Source organism: Lathyrus oleraceus, chromosome 3, assembly GCF_024323335.1.
Source record: "Lathyrus oleraceus cultivar Zhongwan6 chromosome 3, CAAS_Psat_ZW6_1.0, whole genome shotgun sequence".
Taxonomy (NCBI): domain Eukaryota; kingdom Viridiplantae; phylum Streptophyta; class Magnoliopsida; order Fabales; family Fabaceae; genus Lathyrus; species Lathyrus oleraceus.
The window spans coordinates 153,021,285-153,040,711 of record NC_066581.1 but is presented as its reverse complement, the minus strand read 5'-3'; positions in this window follow the sequence as shown (position 1 = coordinate 153,040,711).

Genomic DNA, 19,427 nt, shown 5'->3' with positions numbered 1-19,427 from the left:
AACATGTCAAATTCGACATGCTAACAATACTAGCATATTTCGATCACAACATGTGAATAGACTTCGACGACATGCTAAAGTCTTGTCGAATTATCGAACCAGGAAGCTACCATTCGACCATACTAGAGTTCGATCAAATATCTCACAAATCTCCACCTTGGAACAAACTCTATAACACAAAGGGAACAAACTAGTCTTCTTCATGCAACTTTATCAACGGCATAAAAACTTGCAACTTGATAATGTTTTGTAATCATATCATCAATATTGTTATACGTCGAAACCTTCATCACTTGGACTTCTGCACACTCGATTACCCTTCTGAAGAAATGTAGCCTTACATTGATGTGCTTAGTTTGCTCATGATTGACTGAATTCTTCGACAGATATATAACGCCTTGACTATCACATTTAACAGTGATAACCCGACCTTGAAGTTTTAATTCCTTAGCAAAACCTTCAAGCCACAATGCTTCTTTCACAGCTTCAGTGAGGGTGATATATTCCGCTTCAATGATTGATAAGACAACAACCTTATGAAGTGTTACTTTCCAACTGACTGTTGTGCCAAACATAGTGAACACATATCCAGAAATAGATTTTTTGGAATCTATACAACCTGTATAATCAGAGGTGACATACCCTTCTATTTTTGCTTTACTATTTTCACCACATGTTCCACCATAAATCAGGATTGTGTTGAGAGACCCATTTATGTACCTTAGAATCCATTTCAATGCTTGTCAGTGAGTCTTTTCAGGATTCGCCATGTACCTGCTTACAAGACTTACTGCATATGCTATGTCGGGTCTAATACAGATCATAACATACATCAAAGAATCTACTATGTTAGCATATGAGATGTTATTCATATAAGCTCTTTCGACCTCAGTATTGGGACACTGATCTGTACTCAGCTTGAATTGAGGGTTTGTGGAAGTCACAACAAGCTTTGAATTTGACATACCAAACTTGTCGAGAATATTCCGTAGGTATGTATCTTGAGATAAGCATAATTTCGTCTGCTTTCTATCTCTTTGGATGTCAATCCCAAGAATCCTGGATACTGCTCCCAGATCCTTCATATCGAACTCCTTATTGAGTTCAGCCTTCGCCTTCATTACATCCTCGACATTGTTGCTTTCTATGAGAATATCATCCACATAAAGCAACCAAATAACAAACGAATTTCCAGGTCGAAATCTGAAGTAAACACAGTGGTCGAACCGACTTATAATGAAATCTATCCGTACCATGAACTTATCGAATCTCATATTCCACTGTCGAGGAGATTGTTTCAGTCCATATAAAGATCTATTCAGCTTTCACACATAATCTTCCTTACCCTTTTCTACATACCCTTCAGGTTGTCTCATCAAGATTTTTTCATCTAGATATCCATACAAGAAAGAAGTCTTCACATCCATTTGTTCCAGTTCTAGGTCGAACTGTGCCACTATGGCAACTAACATTCGAATGGACATGTGCTTCACAACAGGAGATAACACATCATTAAGTCGACACCTTCTTTCTGAGTGAAACCCCTTGCGACCAATCTTGCCTTGTATCTCTTCGACGTCACTCCTTCGATTCATTCCTTAACTTTGAAAATCCACTTACAACTGACTAACCTAGCTCTAGCAGATTTCTTGATCAGTTCCCACGTGTAGTTATCATGAAGAGACTTCATTTCATCATCCATGGCCTTCAACCATTCAGTCTTATTTTGACTCCTCATAACTTCCTTATAGTATCTAGGTTCTTCATCCAGAACCTCACTTACAGAGATTAAGGCATAAGCTATGAGATTTGCATACCCAAGTCTTTGAGGTGACTTGATGACTCTTCTCGACCTATCTCTTGTCAACAGGTAGTCATCGACAGTTTCCTCATCTTCCTCAGTATCTTCAGCATCTTGTGCTTCTTCTTTAACTTGATCTGGGATACGCAATTCATCATCGACATGCTCCACCTCAACAAGAATCTCTTTTTCAGATATCTATGCACTTCGACTAACGTCATCTGTTTTCTTGAAAGCCATCTCAACTTCATTGAAAACTACATATCGATTTATGATACACCTCCTGTGACCTGGCTCTAGTCACCATAGCCTGTAAGAATATGCATCTCAGAGCTCTAGGTTTGACCTTGTCCCGCCTAATGTGAGCATAGGCTATGCAACCAAATACTCTAAGTTTGTCGAGATCTAGTGGATGTCCCGACCAAATTTCTCCAGGTGTCTTTATATCTAACGCAGTCAAAGGACATCTGTTTATCAGATTTGTTGCTGTCGAAACAACCTCTACCCAAAACACCTTCTTTAACCCAACATTAGTCAACATGCATCTAACTCTTTCTAAAATGGTTCGATTAAACCTTTCAGCCAAACCATTTTGTTAGGGAGTACCTGTAGTAGTTCTATGCCTTGCAATACCAGAGGCTGCACAAAACTGTTGAATGCCTCATTGCAAAATTCAAGGCCATTGTCGGTTCTCAACCTCTTGACCTCCTGGTATTATGTTGACTGGTGGATGGTTTTCCCTGAGTGTAGCGGTAAATTCATAACCATCAAGCTATGGATAAACTTGACGTCAATAAAACCAGAGTCGCCACCACAGTTTTATTGTTTCCAAAGGAAAAGGTAAAGTACAAACAAAACCCCAAGATAAAAAGTTTTCAAATCAAAACTAATAAAATGCCAAAGATTACAAGTAAGAGGATTGATTACACAGAGGGAACGTGTTGGCACCCAAAGTGTCCTAGGTACTCCTAGGGAGCCCTTTTTTATGTGTGCATATGTGTTTGGTATAAAAGATGTTTGAGAAAAATAGAGTGTGGGGGTGAGAAAAGAATTCATTGATTATATTTTTTGTGTTTGACAAGATCTTCGGTCTTATGCCTACATACCAACATAAAAATGAGGGATCAAAACCCCGTAGTCCGTGGTAAAAATTTCAAATAAGTTGGTGAATTGCTTTTAACAAAAATTTAACAAGAAAAGGCACAAAAGGCCAAAAATTTGAATGAACTTGTTAGTTCTTTTTGTCTTTTGAAATTTAAGTCAATATGGTTAAGTTTATTTACAAGTTTGATTTAAGAAAGAGTTTGAAATTTCAATGGCATAAGGTCAAAGTTTCTAATTATTAAAACAAAGTCTAAGTTTTGAAATTACAAGCAAAGAAATATTTTTGAAAAGAGGGAGATATTTTGAAATTTAAGAAGTGGGAGGAGATGAAGAGGCTATCCTAAGCACAAATTTAAAATTTAAGAGTTGAAAAGATCTGACCAATGGAATGCAATCCAACAGACAAGAATGTCATATAGAAACCCATTTTCCTTTGGACTTTAATCAAGCAATGATCAATAAGAAATGAATAATATCCAAACATCATGAAGATCAAGACATCAAATAAAGATAGCCACATCCAAGCAAGCATTCCAATAGCTAGCAGTCTTCATTGTCTTTTCATGTATCAGATGAAATATTCCTTGATCAACTTAGAACAAAACATCAGACACAAGATCAAAATAACAATTAAGCATAAAAACAGAGTGGCAGATGAACCCAAGCAATTCTCAAGGCTTGCATCATATGAAGGCACAATTCACAATATCTCATTATGAAAATGTTAGCATTGTCCAAGTCCTTTTTGCATAAGGAATGTTGCCTAATCCTAAGTCCAAAAGTTCAGATCAAGTTCAACAGTCCACCAAATGTTTTTTAGGATTTTTCTTGTTATTAGGTATTTTAAGGTCCTAAGACCACAAACAAAACCAAAACACACAAATAATATCTATACAATCACAAGATACGACTCAAATGAGCAAAGTCAAAATGACATAACCATAAACAAGTTATATGGAATGTAAATGGCAATGGATGCTAAATGACTGAAATTTAAATTGCATAATAATAAATGACTTGAAAGTAAAGCAATATTAACAAGAGTTAGTCAAATGTTTGTCAAAATAAAGTCAAGTGTTAGTGGTGATTTTAATTGATTAAGTCATTCTTTGGAGAACACTCAACCATTCATTCACAAGTATGAATGGGAGACTTACGATCTCACTTACTAGAATGCTATGCCTTGAGGGTCAAATTTAGCTTATGTTAAGCAATCGTAATTGGATTTATGTAGAAGTCACAACTATCTGAAGGCAAACAATAAAAATATAGGTGTTAATGCATGTTAGAGATTTGGTATGAAGCACCAAACTCCTAAAACATACCACACATTAAAAGAAAAGTGAAGAGGGAGTGACCTATCTCAGTCATACTTGTATTGATTCATCTGACACAAGGTCATTGATGAATCAATTAGCCTTTAGACATTAGAGATTTCATTTGTCAAATGAGGGAATGAGAAAGAATAAGGATGAAGATGAAGAGGGAGGGGAAGATAGAAACATAAATTGATCATGGGAGGACTTTCATCAAATAAAAACTATCCATTTATTTTGGGAGATGAAATGTATATTTCATCAATCCCCTAAATCCAATGGTTTTGATCCAACAAAAGTCAAATCAACCATGACCAAGGCCTAAACAAAAAGGCAAACATCACAAGACCATAAAAATGATTCAATAATATTTGTAAACATTTAATCAATTAAAAATCAATTTAAAAATGAATTAAAATGCATTTTAATTTGGTCAAAACCTAAAATCCCTTCAAAACATCAAATAAATGGCTAAGGGATTTATCCTAGGTCAAACAAGGTCAAAGAACCTTAGACAAAAAATTTCACTATTTTTGAAAAGTCAGAAGTATTTTTTAACAATTAAAAATATGCACAAAAACATTTAATTCATGAACAATATCAAAATTAATCCAAAAAATAATTTTAATTCTGAATATGGAAGAGAAAAATATTTAAAGATTTTTGGTGAAAGTCCCATACTTTTTGGATTAAAAATGAAATTAATATGAATAAAACAAAATAAAGGGATTAAATGAAAAATCAGAAAATAAAAAGAAATTAAAAAAAACAAGGCCCATTAGATCTCCCTCATTAATTGAGGTGGCAGATCTGATGGCCAAGCGCGCGCTTCCATACACCACCTTAGTCAACGCGTGTACACACGTGGTATGCAAAAGCAAGGGTCCTAATTAAAACGTGGAACCATGATCAGATGGTCTGGACAAAACCATCACACCATCGGAGCCCTAGCTCCGGTCATTTTTTCCATTGGACCTCACCGGACTGGTCCACCATGAACCAAATGGAAAATGAAAAGTGTGTACATGTTTTTGAAGGAAAAATGCTCAGAAGCACGAATCTGACCTCAATTTCTTTCAATTCCAAGTATATTGAAAGATACATGGATTTAAAATTTGAGGTTCATGATCTGAGTTGGTTCGATTTGACCTCAAAACAACTCAATCTTGTTTCCTACATTGGTAGGACTCAACCAACCAAAAATCAAAGAGAATGGTGAATAATTGAGAGAGATTTGAAGAGAGAAAGTTTGGCAAAATTCACCTCCTGTTTGCAGTGATAAGGCTCGATCTGGATCTCAATTTGAGCTTGCTCCCATTTGATTACAGGAGATGAATTGAGAGCTCAGATGGCTTAGATTCTTGGAGTTTCAACTTCAAAACAAAAGTGAAATTGAAACTCGATTTTCAATTGAAAACCTTCAAGTTTATCCTCTAATGGTGAAGGGAAGGTTGCTGGAGCAAAGCTTGGGCAAGGTGTCCATAATTCTGAGCATGAGGCAATGTATTTATAGGCTTGGTAATTGATTTTCAAACATTTCCATTCAAATGCCAAAAATAGCAATTCCCATGTGCATGCTTGCATGGGCGTGTGATAGGCCCATGAAGTGATGTCAAAAGGTCCAAAGGTGATCATGAGTGATGCTGAAAGCGTAACATGAAGCCATGCATTTGGAATTTAGAAGTGATCATGAGATTCATCCAAATGGAACCTTGAAGAAAATCCATGCGCAAGTCATTCAAACCTTGGCCAAATGAAGTGATTTTGGACTTTTTGGAAATTTGAGATCAAGGGGAACAACTTTCATGTTGAACACGTTTCAATTTGAAGTTTGGATCATGATGAATTTTGAGGTGGAAGTTTGAAAAATCAAACATAATTGAATTTTTTCTAAGTACCTAGTCAAATGTTCACTTTTTCCACCTTGAATAACTTTTTCTATGAGCTTAAAATGGAAAAAGCTCCTTCATCAAAGTTGTAGATATTTCAAATCTATTCAATTGTGTCACAAATTTAACCTCATTTGGGTTTGACATGTAGGAGTTATGCATTTTAGAAGTTGAGGAAAATTGCTTGTTCAATGGTAATGGTCCAAAATGACCTATAATGTTTCCTCTTGGCACATGCCCTTGAAAGTTGAATTTCAAGTTTCTTAAAGAATTAAAGTTGGAGAGGGCATCTTGAAATTGATCATGAAACTTGGATGGCCTTCATCCCATAAAAATTGAGCAAGTTATGGTCTTTTGAAGTTGACCTCCTAACTAGGGCACAAACAAAATGACCTATAATCTTTTACCATAAAAAATGACTTTCCAAGAAAAAATAGCTCTTGACCTCAACATGAAAGTTGTTTGGAATGTAATATGGAGTAAAGTTTCTCTTGGAATAATTTTCATATGACAAAAATTGTAGGAGATAGGGTCTAGGGAATCCCACTTTTGACCAGTTGACTATCTCTAGTCAACCACCATGAACCAACTTGCAAACTTGAAGTTCTCTTGATCTTTTGGACTCATGGAGGATCATATATGCATAAGTTGATGTATAATTAAGTATCCCTTGAAATGTTTGATCAAATGTTGAAGAAACTTGTTAAGGGAGTCACACAAGATACCCCGATGAATTAGGGCTTCCGAGGCAAACAAGCTCAAACTCTTGATGATTTCTTGATCAAAAATGATAAATAAAGATCATGGGGACCCATATATGATGTATAGAGATAATGTGAACCATCTCTTAATTGATCTCCTTGCACTGGGGGTCTCAAACCCTAGATGTGAGCTTGATAATGCATTGGTGGATGCACACACTACCTACAAAAGAAACAAAGCTATACATAGACATATTTTTGGTATTTTGGTTAGTAAATAATGAAAAACAAAGTATGATACAATCAAATGTGCTTCGTGCTCTCTCCCAATGCAAACCAAATGAATGAGGGGTAAGGAGGATGCCAAGGTGTGATCCCAAAGCCAATGCAAATGATGAAATAGCATGGGGGATCTTAGGGTAAAAAATTAGGGTCTTACATCTGCCCCTATTTAAGGATATTCTAACTGAGGATGTGAAGGTTAAAGTCTTCGTATTAACTCAGTAGAATGAACTTAAATAACAAATAGAAACAAATTTTTGTCCCTAAGAGACCTCATGATGCATATGATATGAATGTTAAAACAATCTTTGTGGAGAATATATTGCCACAAAGGGAGAAGAATCCAGAGAGACTGAAAGTCCACAAAAGTATAATGTATTCCATAAGGAAAACTTATTGGGGAGACAGAGACTCTAGGGGATAAGAAGCTATGCGTAGGCCAGGTTACGACTTAAAATTGCTGGAGACACGAGGGGAATTTCAATGAAAATAAATCAATGGAAGGACTCGGTTTGGGGATAAGGGAAATCTGCAGGGGATAAGAATAGATTATAACAAAACTAAAGTATTCAAACCAAACAGGGGATGACGATTCCACTGAGGAAATACACACCCAAACTCAACTGGGGAATAATGAACTTCAACATCGGAGCACCAAAGATCTATTATCTATTATCGGTTACTGGGTAGAAAGATAATATACTCTGACAGAGGGACATCCGTTACCGGTTAGGGTAAACATATCAATGATGAATCACTAAGGAAAAGGGGTGTATTCATTACCGGTTACTGGGCAAGAATAACCTACTGGGGAGAGAAATCAAATAGGATTTATAACTACCGGTTACTGGGTAGAAGACCAAAGGGAGAGTATCCGCCACTGGTTAAAGTGAACATATCAAGGATAAACTCAAAGGAAGAATATCCATCATCGGTTAGGATGAACATATCAAGGATATACCGCCTGAAATGAGGAAGAATATCTGTTACCGGTTAGGGTAAACATATCAAGGATAAACTGCCGGGGAAAAATATGAATTATATTTATCAGTTACTGGGTAGAATACCAAAGAGAGAGTATCCATCATCGGTTAGGATGAACATATCAAGGATAGACTCAGCTGGAGAAAGCGGGAATTACAACTACTGGTTACTGGGAAGAAGATCACAAATAGAGAAAATTCGTCACTAGTTAAAGTGAACATATCAAGGAAAAATTCTGAGGGGAAAAATAGGAATTATATCTATCAGTTACTGGATAGAATACCCGAGAGGGAGAGAAAATCCGTCACCGATTAAAGTGAAGATATCAAGGATAGAACCTCTGGGGAATACAATAGGGATTACAACTACCTTTCTACTGGGTAGAAAACCACAAAAGGAAGAATATCCGTCACCGGTTAGGATGAATATATCAAGGATAGACTACCCGGGGAAACGTGAAAACGAACCCGACAAAGGAAGTAGATTACATTTTATCGGGCATTGAGCAAAAGTAATGTACTCAAAATTGAGAAGGATATTACGAGTTATTGTGTAATAAACTCTCAGGGGACCAAAATATCTATCTAGGTAATAACTAGAAAGAAACGGTCAAACAAGGACTCCACCCAATGAGGATATAACTCAAGGGGAGTGGTTCCGTCCAGATAATTAACTGGGGAGGAAACTGAAATAATAATCATCCACGAGGAAATAACTTAGTGGGGAATGAGAAAGGTTACACTCTTTCTGCTTAAGGGGATGACACTTCTATAATTGAAGGAGGACAGACACATAAAATTTGCACGGGTAAATGATATTACTGAAGCAGGGGATCAAAATAAAGAAATCAAATGCGATAAAAATGCATAATGAAATATCTGATGCCGTGTTTTATGCATGCATATGTATGTATATGATTATGATTATGCTGATAAAATAACACAAATGATACAAATAATAAAGATTTGAATCACTGCTGCAACACTCGACTAATCTCAACAAGATAAAAACACCAACTGGAGAACATGCTAGGGATGAAAATAAATCATCTAGCTTTGAATAAATCAGTTATGGATGGGAAAGTCATGGAGAACATGATTCCATCAATCACAGCAAACTCTATGGGGAGAGTACTACTGAAGAATGATCAACCAAATATGCCGAAGATAGAAAAAGGATCTGCTGAGGATCCAAATTGCCAACTCTACGGGGAATTTTAGGTCAACACATATCAGAATGGGAGGCAACCTTGCAGGGGACAAAAATCAAATACTGCTCAGAATCCAAAACTGTCGGGAATGAGGAATCTTCATATCAGAAGATGAACACCCTCGGGGAATACAAGAGGTAAAACTCTGCACGGGGGATTTAAGCAAAATGCTGGGGATGCTATGACCAAGACCATCACATTCCTCAATATTCATTGAATCTTCTTAGAAATTTCAAAATAAACCCAACTCCAAGGCAAAGATAACCGGATCTCAGCTGGGGAATATGTATTTGCAACGGGGACCGATCATCATCTCAACTCTACTGGATATGAGACTCACCGGCCCTACTGGGGATGATGAAATATTTGGGGAGAACCTCATCAACCAAGTTGGGGATAAATGGAAAACTGTTGTGGAGGAAAATAGTTACCAAACCAACTTCTTGGGGTAGACCAACAATGCTTTACACTTCAAGACTTACCTGTTCTCAGACTGCTGTTGACATTCCTTACTAAAATCAATTACTCTTAAAGTGAACGTTTTTATTGTTTTAGGAAAAATAATTATCCATTAATTTATTTCAAAATTATCATCATAAAAATTCAATTTTATTTAGCAGAAGTAAATAAGATTAGAAACAATTGGATAAAAGCTCAACTTTATTTAATAGAATGGTAGTCTATAAATGACGAGACTCCATAGATCTTTACAAAGTTTGAAAATGGTAATTTACATGGAAAAGGGCTACAATGAATACAATGATCACTACTCTCCCTTCCAACTTTAAAATTCGTTGCGCACTTGTCTTTGGTTGAGAATGATGAACCAGAACCAAATGACTTGCTCAAAACCGGTCGGATGCAGTTACTTGCCATAATCCCTAACTTTTGCCTAGATTGCCCCAAAGCGGAGTATTCAATCTACCAGGATGAATTTTCTATTTTATGTCTCTAACTTTTGCATGGATCTCCCTTCCGAGTTTTCAATCCACCGAGATGCTTATTTTTGCCTAAGTCTCCCTTTCGGGTTTTCAACTTAGCGAGTTGTTCTTTTCTTTTTAGGCAAAGTATTTCTTAACTGCATCGACATTCACAGGACGAGTGAACTCTTCACCATCCATAGTTGTAAGAATCAAAACACCACCTAAAAAGGCTCTCTTAACAACATACGAGCCTTCATTATTAGGAGTCTATTTCCCCTGACATCAGGTTTAAAAGATAGAATCTTCTTGAGCACGAGGTCACTTTCTTGAAATACACGAGGCTTGACCTTCTTATCAAAAGCTTTCTTCATCCTTTGCTGATATAACTGACCATGATACATGACATTCAATCTCTTCTCTTCAATCAAATTCAATTGATCATATCTGGTCTGACATCATTCAACTTTTGTTAACTTGGCTTCCATTAGCACATGTAGTGACGGGATCTCAACCTCCACGGGAAGCACAACTTCCATACCATAAACAAGAGAGAAAGGGTGTTAATACCTTAGGATTGACATTAATTTTGTAAAACAAATAATGTAATCATCTCTGTTGTTTTAATATGTTGGGTTGAAGAAGTTCAACATCTGGACCAACATGCCATGTACGATGTCACGACATCATGCCTGTGACATCGTACATGTGTAGAAAACTGAATAAAGTAATTCAGTATATATTATGGGATTAGTAAAGATATTTGGTGAATATCCTAACTCCCATGTGGAGGTCTTAAAGACTCAATCAGAACATATATAGGCTCAAAATAAGGAGATATATATGGAGAGATTTTAGGATTGAAGACCTTGTTTGTAGCAGAAATTTTCTGCTGTATTTATAACAACAAAGAACAAGTTTGCTGCGATTTCTGAAGGCCCAAATCCAGTTGGGTGATTAGGTTATAAATCGCTTATTGTAACCTAGTTTTTGTAAGCCTCATAGAATGAAAATTTAGGGGTATGTGTGAGGTAAACCTCCCAATCTGTGGGAAGGTTACCATGTGTTTCTAAGTGGTAAAAGCTGAGAGTATTTGTAACTCAAAGCCTGTAGGCAAGAGTGATTATGTTCTTGAATGAAGCTGTGAAGCAAGTTCAAGGTGTTTGAACATTACATTGTATTTGTAGTGATATGAATGGAAACTGGAGGTTTCTATCTAGGAGTTCCTAGGTATAGATTGCATTGGGTAGGGATTAAGTGAAGAGTTGTAAACGGGGGAGTTTAACTCTGAATTAATACTGCTGATAGTGGATCTTCTTCCTGGCTTGGTAGCCCCCAGATGTAGGTCATGTTGGACCGAACTGGGTAAGAAATTTTCTGTGTTTGTTTTCCTTCTGCATGCTATAATCCTGTCTGCCATAACTCAGGTGGTATTGCAGTCTGTTAACCAAGATGATAACAGTCCTGTTACATATCCTTTTGTGTGAATGTCAATCAGAATGTTTTAACATTCATCACTGATTGCATATACTGAACTTTAGGCATGGTGATCTCAGTTCAGTATTTAAGTAAGTCTGATCCTCAAAAGGATAACAAACCTGGCCAAAGGATCATAGTGAAACTGTCAAACTGGATGTCTTGACAGTTGTTCATGTAGGCTGATACTGGAGTAGAGACTGGTTAGTCTTTTATAGTATAGCAAAGTTAGCTCAGTCTGGTTTCAAGAACATAACAGAATCAGCATGAGGAATATGTTCTGGATGTCAACCTGAATGTTGTAACATTCACACCTGACTGCTTGGACTAAATTGTAGGATAATTAGTTTTTCTGGTTCAGCATTTTTCTCAGGCTAATTTAAGGAATCCAACAGCTGAGCTAAAATTCAGGAAAATAACAACTAACCTATAATTAATGAAACTAACAACTAGCACATTTGTCAGCTCCCTAATGTGTGGAAATTAGGTTACCTGGTTTAACTTGTAGGTTAGGATACACCAGTACTAAGCCAGCAAATTGAAATACAGTAACAGGTGATGTGTAATTCAATATTGATATATCATGCTGATAACTGTCCAAACACAACAGAAGTAAGTATGGTGTTTGATCTCTGTTGTGTCTCTGTACAAGAAGGACAAAACTAAATGTTCGTTCATTCTAAGGTAATACAGTAGCAGAAGTTGTGACTACTGTGAAAGCGTGCTTGAGTACAGGGTTTTAATTTGTATAACTGTCTTGCTGTATTAGTTACAATGTTGGATCAGATGTCATGACTTGGAGTAGAACATCTGAATTCTGACTATGCCAGAATTTCAATTGGTATCAGAGCAGGCATCCTGTTCTGTTTCTGGATGAGATCCATGGGTGATACTTTCTGGTATCTTGCAAGGAGTTATGTTAGTATTGATGGTGGAATCGTTGGAAGGTTCTGTGATTCCCCTGAATGGTCCCTTGATGTAGGTGGATGGACTGTTCATGACTGGAATGGTGTGTACCTGTCTCTGGAGGTTGGCAATTGGCCTTTGTGTGGGACAGTTGTATGGTCTTGGAGGCTGATCTGGTGAAGTGTGTGTTCATAGGTTGAGTTGTATTATGATTTCCGCTGCATAATACCTGGAAAAACTCAAACTCTGATGTAGTTTCCCCTCATATGGATGAAAGGCTGCTGCATTCAAGATGTCATTATAATCTACTGAAGATGTCAAAGATACTTGAGTATCCTCAAGTCCACTCATCATGACGTTCTCACTTCAGGATGATAAGAATCACCTAATCACTGATTCTTTTACTCTCTTGGGTAGTGTATATGAAGACCTTGAAGTCCTTCAAGGAGGGTTTGTTCCAAGGAGGTGGAACTAATGTTCTATGGGATGTTAGAACATGTTGTTCAACAAGTCTGCAGCTACTAGTTGAAGAGCAGATGTTGTTTAGGTGTCAAACAAAGGGATACTTTTGTTTGGAACCTACTCCTGACCTGGAAGAGGAGACATCTGTGTGAGCTAAGTTGACAAGGGTAGGGTCAACTGTGTGTATGCTCAAGAAGGTCACTTTTAGAAGTCTGATCTCTAGAAGTGGAGCTGGTTGAGATGTGATATTGTGCAATCCCTGCTGTGTGCCTTATTCCTGTAGACTGATCAGGGTTGGATAGTTGTTCCCTGAAGTACTATGGTGTACTGGAAGACAAGTCCCCTGGATGATAGAAGTCAATAATGGGGTAACCTGACTGCTATTCCATTTAAGAGGGTTGGGACCATGAATCTTGTTATTCAAACACCACGATCAGAAGTGGTAGTTCTTTCAAGGAGTGAGGATATGAAGATTCAGAAGTTGGTTGAGGTAGTATGCTCTGGCAATCCATATCTACTATTGACTGGTGTTGTTTTCGTTCACTAGTACGTATGGTCAGCTGAAGTCTGATTGGTGTGATTGGAGTATGTATAGGTATAACTCATAGAGTTAGGTGCCACTGGTAGGGATGGTGTATGTCATGTTGAGACATGTCTGCACAATGCATGGATATTGGTGTGGAGTGTCCATGATTGTTAATTTGAGGGGGAGTTTAGCTAACCTCCTCACGTTTGGTCAACCTAGGGTCTGGTTGGCTGTTGACCTGTGTCACATGGGTTCTGGCTGTTGTGTGACACATTTGCAAGGGAGAATTCATCTCTCTCATTCCTAAGGGTGAATTTAATCTGAGAAGATTTTCAAAACTGTTGAAGTGCTTGCAAGCAGAAGATGTGACACTAGAAGAGTATTTTCAAAGTAGTCTTATGGTGGAAGTATCTGAAAGGAATATTGGGAAAGGATTTAAGATCAATGTCAACTTGTGCCAAGTACAAGTATTTAATTGATTATCCTTGGAGCTCAAGATAACTGATGTTCTTAAAGATGTTGGAACATCTCTTCTTCAAGACCCTGTGCAGAATCACAGGAAGGATAATACATTGGTTTATGATCTATCTCTTTGGTGGCAGCAAAAGCATATGATCTCTGAAAAGGTTTCCTGGCAAGAAACATGTTCAGCCGTGGTGTGTACAAGAAGAAGAAGACATCATAGTCTTGATGGTGGTTACTTGGATCAGTTTATCTCTAATCTAAGTAAGGAAGTGCATTGGCTAATGCACACTGTGAAGTTAAGAACAAGTGGCAGCACTCTTAACATCATGGAAACAACCTTGCTTTAGGAAGTGGAATCCTTGGTATAGCTGAAGGGTTAGTTTCTAACTGGTCCTTCTGAAGACTCATGCATCAGAGTGTCTGATGTCTTTGGAAAAGAAGCAGGAATTCATCAAGGTGTGAGCTTGGATGACTTAACTGCAGACCTGCAGGATGGAGGTTGTTTACTCAAACTTGGTTCCACAATCAAGTCTATGAGAACATTGAACTCTTGTTCTGTGAAGGGAGGAAGTTCCTTCAAGTGGCAGAAGAAGGAGCTGAATTCAACAGCCGGATGTCAAAACACAATGTTGTGACATTTGGTTCAACATCAGATTCTTAGTTGGTGAAGTGGCACATCAACTTGAGATAGAAGGGTCTACAGGGTTGTAGATTGGATACTTCAAAAAGGTCGTCCTCGTTGCAGTTCTTTGGAGTTGCTGGATAGAAAGGATGTTACATGTTCATGTCTTAGAAAATCTAGGTTTTGTTCAACATGTAGCTTGAAGTTCAAGTCTCACTTGGAAGGTCAGAGTATCTTTGGGAGAGGTCTGATAGACGTGGAGAGGTCAAAGAATGGCATTTGACTTTTTCATATGAGGATTCATGAAGGAGGTAATCAACCAGTGGCATTTGGTCTATCTCAGAAGTGAGTTCGAAGAATCAAGATAATCCACATATGGCAGCTGATTATTCTTGAGGAAAGTCTGAGACAATTACTTTTGAGCAGAAAAGTAGTAAGTTGAAGACAAAAGGAGGTGTTTTCTATTCATCTCTTGGAGCTTGTGGTAGGAGCTCTGAGCTATCTATGGAAGATTATCTCTCGTAATGGGATGAGAAGTTGATCTCCTGTATATGTCCCAATTTATGTCTGGGTTCTTGTGGATCAAGCTGGTGACTCAGTGATATCTGAAGATTATCAGATGGTGTTCCTTGTTTTGTTGTGAAGGATGTCCTAACGAATGTTAGAACAGTTTGTGAAGTGGGTTCCTGTTCTGGTCAGAAGAGAGATTGACACAGAGTGTGGATGTGTTCAGCCAAGAGGGTTGAACAGAGGGTGTTCTCTTGAAGACATGAAGATGCGTCTTATGTTTTCCATTCATCAAGTGGTCTGGGTTCTCTTTGAATCAGGAAGTATGTGAAAGTCCAACTTTGGGGTGTTGGATATGTTCATGTGTGATCTCCAAGTTTCAAGAGGAGAGTTGGTTGTTCATGACAAAGGGAGTTTTGTCCTTGTGCTGCAAGTAATCATCAAGCTTGTGGTCTATGTGCTCTTAGATAACTGGGTATGGCACCTTGTTAGTTATCAGGATGCTGTGATGTATGTCAAGGCTGAGTGAGCAGAAGAATGTCTGACCTGATGTCATGACATTGCCCTGGACATTGCTGTTAGTTCCTTCTGAATCTTGAAGTCATTAGGAATTATGGATGTGGTGTGTCTAATTCTGATAAATTAGAATAAGCCTGATGGTCATAGTTGTGTGGTACAGGGGGAGTAACCATCTACTGGTGTTTGTGTTTTTGGCTTTAGTAGTGCCAGATGTCAAGTCACTACTGGAGGTATGAAAGTGGTCTTAGGAAATGTTGAATACTGGCAGAATGCAGGGAAAAGCCGCGTGGAATGTTAAGACATCGCGTGCAACGTGTCTGACTGCATATATGGAATAGTCTCCATGCACTGGAACTGCTGTTTTCGAAAAGAAACAGTCAAGAGCTATAAAAGGGATTCAAAGATAGTCTGAGATTTTGTTGGTGATTCTCTGACTGTTTCTCAGCAAATATTAATGAATCTTGACCAAGCATTTACTCCTACCGTTAATTCCTAAGCACGAGCTGGACTATTTAAAGGATGTAATAGCCCCCTCCTTCTCACAGGAGAAACACTCCATTCCCTCTGAATCATGGGGTATGTTAAGGTTTGGGCAAACTGCGCCTGGATCTGGTTCTGTGAGGGGTTCCTTTACAAATGTTTAGCTAAAAAGGGGGAGAGAAATATAGTCCTGAGGTTAAGAATTTACCAGAAGCAAGCCAACTGTGGTTGTGGTAGCAAACAGAAATTGGCGTCAGGCACAAAATCCACCAACTGGGTATACCACTTGTGTCTTGTGATCTGAGTTAAGAAGACAACTGTGCCTTGTGATCTGAGTTACATTGTCTATGTACTCAGCATTACATATTCTTCAGGAAGCTCTCCTGTTGAGGGGAAGGGTTCTGGTACAACTGATACTTGTACCTCTACTTCCTGATGTACACCAACTTTGGTGTTTGTGGTGGTGGAGTCAATGACAGAGATGAAGAGCATACCCATATTGGGATGTTTTGTCCAGTGCAATGTTTATTTGTTTTAGCTAAAATTTGCCAAAGGGGGAGATTGTTAATACCTTAGGATTGGTATTAATTTTGTAAAACAAATAATGTAATCATCTCTGTTGTTTTAATATGTTGGGTTGAAGAAGTTCAACATCTGGACCAACATGTCATGTACGATGTCACGACATCATGCCTGTGACATCGTACATGTGTAGAAAACTGAATAAAGTAATTTAGTATATATTCTGGGATTAGTAAAGATATTTGGTGAATATCCTAACTCCCATGTGGAGGTCTTAAAGACTCAATCAGAACATATATAGGCTCAAAATAAGGAGATATATATGGAGAGATTTTAGGATTGAAGACCTTGTTTGTAGCAGAAATTTTCTGCTGTATTTATAACAGCAAAGAACAAGTTTGCTGCGATTTCTGAAGGCCCAAATCCAATTGGGTGATTAGGTTATAAATAGCTTATTGTAACCTAGTTTTTGTAAGCCTCATAGAATGAAAATTTAGGGGTGTGTGTGAGGTAAACCTCCCAATCTGTGGGAAGGTTACCATGTGTTTCTCAGTGGTAAAAGCTGAGAGTATTTGTAACTCAAAGCCTGTAGGCAAGAGTGATTATGTTCTTGAATGAAGCTGTGAAGCAAGTTCAAGGTGTTTGAACATTACATTGTATTTGTAGTGATAGGAATGGAAACTGAAGGTTTCTATCTAGGAGTTCCTAGGTATAGATTGCATTGGGTAGGGATTAAGTGAAGAGTTGTAAACGGGGGAGTTTAACTCTGAATTAATACTGCTGATAGTGGATCTTCTTCCTGGCTCGGTAGCCCCCAGATGTAGGTCATGTTGGACCGAACTGGGTAAAGAATTTTCTGTGTTTGTTTTCCTTCTGCATGCTATAATCCTGTCTGCCATAACTCAGGTGGTATTGCAGTCTGTTAACCAAGATGATAACAGTCCTGTTACATATCCTTTTGTGTGAATGTCAATCAGAATGTTTTAACATTCATCACTGACTGCATATACTGAACTTTAGGCATGGTGATCTCAGTTCAGTATTTAAGTAAGTCTGATCCTCAAAAGGATAGACCTGGCCAAAGGATCATGGTGAAACTGTCAAACATGATGTCTTGACAGTTGTTAATGTAGGCTGATACTGGAGTAGAGACTGGTTAGTCTTTTACAGTATAGCAAAGTTAGCTCAGTCTGGTTTCAAGAACATAACAGAATCAGCATGAGGAATATGTTCTGGATGTCAACCTGAATGTTGTAACATTCACACCTGACTGCTTGGACTAAATTGTAGGATAATTAGTTTTTCTGGTTCAGCATTTTTCTCAGGCTAATTTAAGGAATCCAACAGCTGAGCTAAAATTCAGGAAAATAACAACTAACCTACAATTAATGAAACTAACAACTAGCACATTTGTCAACTCCCTAATGTGTGGAAATTAGGTTACCTGGTTTAACTTGTAGGTTAGGATACATCAGTACTAAGCCAGCAAATTGAAATACAGTAACAGGTGATGTGCAATTCAATATTGATATATCATGCTGATAACTGTCCAAACACAACAGAAGTAAGTATGGTGTTTGATCTCTGTTGTGTCTCTGTACAAGAAGGACAAAACTAAATGTTCGTTCATTCTAAGGTAATACAGTAGCAGAAGTTGTGACTACTGTGAAAGCGTGCTTGAGTACAGGGTTTTAATTTGTATAACTGTCTTACTGTATTAGTTACAATGTTGGATCAGATGTCATGACTTGGAGTAGAACATCTGAATTCTGACTATGCCAGAATTTCAAAGGGGTTGCCCCTGTTGAAGTGCGGGTGGATGTGCGATACCCATGAAAAGCAAACGAGAGCATCTCATGCCAATCTTTATATGTTACAACCATCTTCTGAATGATCTTCTTGATGATCTTATTCGCAGCTTCAACAACCCCATTCATCTTTGGTCTGTAGGGAGAATAATTATGATGTGCAATCTTGAAGTCCTTGAAAAAAGCTTCCACCATATTATTGTTCAAGTTAGATCCATTATCAGTAATGATCTTGCTTGGTATACCATAACGACATATAATTTGATTCTTAATAAACCTTACAACAACTTGCTTGGTCACATTTGCATAAGATGCTGCTTCAACCCACTTTGTGAAGTAATCAATAGCCACCAGAATGAAACGATGTCCGTTCAAAGCTTCTGGCTCAATCATACCGATCATATCAATTCCCCACATGGAGAAGGGTCATAGTGAGGAAATGACGTTTAACAGGGTCGGAGGAACATGAATCTTATCTGCATAAATTTGACACTTGTGGCATTTTTTCACAAACTTGCAACAGTCAGATTGCATTGTCAGCCAATAATGCAAGCTTCATACTCAACCATATTGTTTGTACACCTGAAGGTTAATCTAGCTATAAACGAAAAATGAGTGCCTTGAGGAGTAATGGTCACTGCCCCAATGCCATTACCATACGAATTAACAGATCCATCAAGTACCATGCCCCAACGGGAACCAGGTTTTGGCCCTTCTTCAAGCAATGGTTCGTCTCAATCTTACATCTTTAAGTACACAATCTCTTCATCAGGAAAATCATACCGTACTGACTGATAATCTTCAATCGGTTGGTGAGCCAAATGGTCAGCCAAGACACTACCTTTAATTGCTTTTTGAGATTGGTATTCAATATCATATGAAATTCTGGTATCAGATATAAGATGTCGAGGTAATGTCATGACACTA